General features: G+C 50.1%; 1 long non-coding RNA gene across 1 annotated transcript; it reads left to right on the forward strand.

Annotated features, from left to right (window-relative positions):
- Positions 1-596: 596 nt before the first annotated feature.
- LOC142427408 (uncharacterized) lies at positions 597-4,040 on the forward strand. The gene is made up of 3 exons (XR_012780047.1): positions 597-714; positions 3,544-3,657; positions 3,813-4,040. It is a non-coding gene; the product is annotated as an uncharacterized LOC142427408 (long non-coding RNA).
- The last annotated feature ends 513 nt before the right edge of the window (positions 4,041-4,553 follow it).

Consider the following 4,553-nt stretch of genomic DNA (forward strand, 5'->3'; position numbering starts at 1 on the left):
AAAGAATGTACAGATGTGCTTTACAAAATTGATGTATGGATTGTGATAAGAGTTGTATGAGTCCCTAATAAAATGTTTAAAAAGAAAAAAAGAAAATATTCAGTTTGTTTTGTGTAACATTAAAATTGTGTTGCGATGGTAGAAGTATATTGCTTATTCTTTTATGTGGCCCTGAGCACACCTTGTACCATGTGGATATTCAGTGTCACATAGGGAAGTTGGTGCCTTTAGCTCAGTCAGTTCTGTCTATGAGGTATGTGACTTTGATCATACATCTGATAATAATCTAAACGTTTGTCAGGATAAGAATCTGGGTGTTTGCGGGTTTTTTCCCCACTAAGACCTCCACATTTTATTATTTCCAATTCATCGCAATCCCTTCCTGTATGGTCAGTGTAATGAAGAACAAACTTTCAAATAATGTTGGTGGGAATGATGTCATATTAATCTCTGCCATATCAAGTAAGATTCTTATTTTCCTGAATGTCTATGCAGCTTAATGAAGCCTTAACGCCTGCCTGTTTTTTCACTTATGTGTTTCCGGATCACACCCATGACTACTCTCCTCCCTTTCCGGGTCACGCTGAGACGGGCCGGAAGTGGCGGTGTCCTAGCCGGAAGTGAGTGTCATACCGTGGGTCCTACTTGCTCTGCCTGGTGTGTGGTGCCAGAGAAGCGCCTGCAACCTGAGCACTGTGTAGTCTGCGCGCCCAGGTGAGGGGACGCGCGGTGACCAGTTTGGGGTGACCCTGGTGCACACAGCAGCCTGGCTGCGTGCAAGCGCCCTGCTTCCCCCTCCCCCGCTCCGTCAGCGCCCCTCGCGTGGTGAGATGTGGGAGGGTGTCCCAGGGGCTGCTTCCATCCCCCAGTTTTGGGATTGGTTGGGGTTCCTAGGGAGAATTCCTGTTGGAGAAAGTAGGATCCCAGACTGGGGCTTTGGGCGTCGGGGTTCCGGATTCATTGCGGGAACTTTGCGTGTCTCCCCCGCTCCATGGTTTCCTTTCACACAGCGGTGGCTCCTCCCTGAAACTCCTAGAACGTCTTCCGCTCACAGGTGAGCCCCGGGTCTGTGGCTTCTCTCACCACGAAGTGACTGCTGTTCAGGAAGCGAGTGGCTGCAGCTGGAGCACAAAACGTTAGGGCTTCCTCCGGAGGTTTGCCCAGTCTGCTCCCCTGGGCGGTGCCTTCTCTGGGAGCGGGGAAGGGGAGGGGGAGGGGTGCACCCGGTAGTCCAGAAACGCCCTAGCTCATTCTTGACAGCTTGTAGGGCGGCAGCGGGGAGCGCGCTCAGCCATGAGGGTGTTGAAGTGATAATCCAGCGCACCCACCGCGCATTGAGGTGTGATTGGCATTCCCAGGTTGTGGGGTAAGTCCAGGACTGGGACCTCAAGGGAGGTGACCCAGGTTGGTGGCTACCAGTCAACCGTATGGCAGGTGGCAAGTAAAAGGAGAAAGAGACCGGCCCAGCTGTACAAAGATGGGGTTCGGTGAGCAGGAACTCAACCAAAAAGAGGGCCAGTCTTTCTTTGGGAAGGCATATAAGTCTCCAAAGAAGGGCAAGACCCTTCAAGTACGGAAGACCCCCCGTTCCCACATACACTCTTAAAAAATTTTGCAGGTTATTTAATTTTTAAAAAACCCTGTTTGTGTTTAACAGAAAAAAGCTGGAGGAAAGCTTCTTAGTGGAGGACAGACAGCTGGAGGAAAGGTTTCTTTAAGAGGGACAGGAGGAAATTGCCACCAGTAATTGTTTTTCATGCAGAGAAAGTAGCCAGTAAAAGACATCCAGGCAATTGAACTGGATCCATTATTTCTGCAAATCTGTTAGTGTGGGGGAGTGTGGGAGCTGCTCCTGCCTATTGCCCAAAGGGATATTTCTGTTTCTGCTGCCTCTGAAGAAGTAGCTTGTCCGATGTTTAGATTTATGCCGACTCCATTTTAACTGTGTATTCCCACCTGGAGTCATTTTATCCCTGCTCTAATGAAAATTCCGAGTGTGTTGCTTGGTTTGTAGGGTACTTTTGGTTTGGTTTTGGTTTTGAGTAAGCGCTTTTAGGAAAATTTCCAGCTTTACCGAAGCCATGAGCTAGATCCGGGAGTTGAAGGAGGCTGTAGAGTTGCTCAAGGAGACCATCCAGGTGGGGTGTGGCTCTGCTAGTGAGGGACTGAGGGGCTGGCCTGGTGCTCCACACCACTCCTTGAACACATGCTGGCATGACAAGAGGCAGCGCTCCCATGAAAACTCACTGGCAGCTATTCTGACCCAGCGACCCTATGGATAGGGTAGAACTGCCTGTGGGGGTTTCCCAGACTGTAACTCTACACAGGAGTAGGAAGCCTCTTTTTCCAGCCAGTAGTTTCCAGCTGATGGCTTTGTGGTTAGAAGTACAGCATGTAACCCACCAGACACCGGGACACCTGATCTCTACTGTAGTCTTAATTCTCCACCCAATCTAGCTCTTCTAGGAAAGCTCATCCCCAAGCCACATGGGACTTCCTACAGTCCCCTGGCCAGGGGGAAGTTCTGTTCAAGTCCTTGCCTGAGTTTGGAGGGTGATTCATTTGCAGAGAACAGCTCTTGTTCATTCCGTGAAGGTTCACACTGTACTTTCTAGATCCCAGCTCCTGTGCAGAGGCAAAAGCCCACCAGCATGTCTGTGTAGGCTGATAGGCCCTACCGTCAGAATTGAGATCAAATTCTAGTGCTTCTATTCATTAGCTGATTTCCTTGGGAAAGTATTTGAGCCTCTAGTGGTTCGTCTCTGAAGCGGGCCAGATATTTGTGGGTTAAGCGACTCAGTGCAGGTCTGGCATGCCGTCAGTGGCTGCTGATATGATCCGTGCTGCAGAGACATGCACACACATCCTAATGATGCTGGACCACGTGGAAAGGAGGCCACGGGACACTTACAGCTGAGGATGAAAGTCCAGGAACATTGCTGGGGCCTGTCCTCCCTTTCAAGTGCCTCAGGGACACAGGCATTTGAAAGGACATGAAAAAAGAGCTGGACACAGGCCAGCCAGGTCCTGGTGCTAACTAGCCTCCCAGAACTCATCCTCCTTCTTGATGAGCACAGGGAACCTTTGGCGGGAGTTGAGCAGAGCAGTGACATGACCATGGCAGCATGATGTATATCACTGGGGCTTCAGTGTGGAGCCTGGTGCAGGTATTTGGAGAAAGGGTGCAGGTGTGGCTGCAGGGAGAGCAGGTAAGAGGTTGGGATAGTTCAGAAAGGAGGTGTGGCTGTGACATAGGGATTGTGGTGGGGGCTGACGGGAAATATCGGAGCTATTTTGCGTTGGGGGCAGATGATATAGGGGGGTGGCAGGCAGGATTTGGTAGCATACAGGGTCAAGAAATAAAGCCGACTCTTAGCTTTGTGATGTAGGCAAAGCTTGGGGACCTGGATGAGGATCAGGAGGCAGGATGTGGGCATCTATGCAGGCATTTGCATTCCTTACCTGAGTCAGGACCCCAGGAATAACTTGCTACGTTGACTGGCAGTTACTGAACTGGCTGGGTCTTTTCCCTCTGTGTTGCAGCAAGGTCCAACCTGATAAGCTCTCCCGAGATGTCCAAGCAGCCAGACTACAACCCGGGGAACATTGAGAATAAAGCAGAACCCGCTGTAGACCTGCTTCTCAATTACCTGCAAGGTGAGGCTGGTTGCAAGGGGGTGTGGGGTGTCGGGGCAGGGGAGTGGGTCGGAGTTCTGCTGGCTCCTGAACAACTACAGGTGTTGACAGCTGTTGCTTGAGTGAGTATGGGACCTGGGGGACACCACTCACCCCAGTGGACCATGTCATTCCAGCTTTCAAGAAGGCCCTGGACCTGGTCATGCAGGTGCAAAAGCAGACCAACAAAGGAACCAGAAGCAAGAAAAAGCCCCAGTGATGACTCTAACAAATCTGCTAAGAATGGAAGTTTCCCACAAACTTTTTGAAGCCCCCTTGTATCTATCTCACAACTTTTGCCTGTTCAGTTATTTACAGGTTTAAGCCTTATTAACAGCTATTATAAAAATCTGTTTGAAAGCTAACATTCCATGATCCTTGTCATTTTCCCATCACCTCTACCCTCCACCCCCCACTTTCTGCAACTGACCCTGTTAACCACCAGTAACCTTTGACATGTCACTCGGGGGAAGTTCTGTTCCAGTCCCTGCCTGAGTGTGGAGGGTGGTTCCTGTGCAGAGACCTGCTCTTGTTCATTCCGTGAAGGTTCACACTGTCCTTTCTAGATCCAGCTCCTGTGTAGACACAAAAGCCCTCCAGCATGTCTGTGTAGGCTGATAGGCCCTACCATCCAAATTGAAATCAAATTCTAGTTTTTCTATTCATTAGCTGATTTCCTTGGGAAAGTCTTTGAGCCTCATTGAGCCCCTAGTGTTTCGTCCCTAAAGTGGGCCAGATGTTTGTGGGTTAAGTGATTCAGTGCAGGTCTGGCAGGCAATCAGTGGCTGCTGATGCGATCCTTGCTTCAGAGAGACATGCAAACACATCCTAATGATGCTGGACCAAGTGGAAATGACACGGGACACTTACAGCTGAGG

The sequence above is a fragment of the Tenrec ecaudatus genome, chromosome 15 (assembly GCF_050624435.1).
Source record: "Tenrec ecaudatus isolate mTenEca1 chromosome 15, mTenEca1.hap1, whole genome shotgun sequence".
Taxonomy (NCBI): Eukaryota; Metazoa; Chordata; class Mammalia; order Afrosoricida; family Tenrecidae; genus Tenrec; species Tenrec ecaudatus.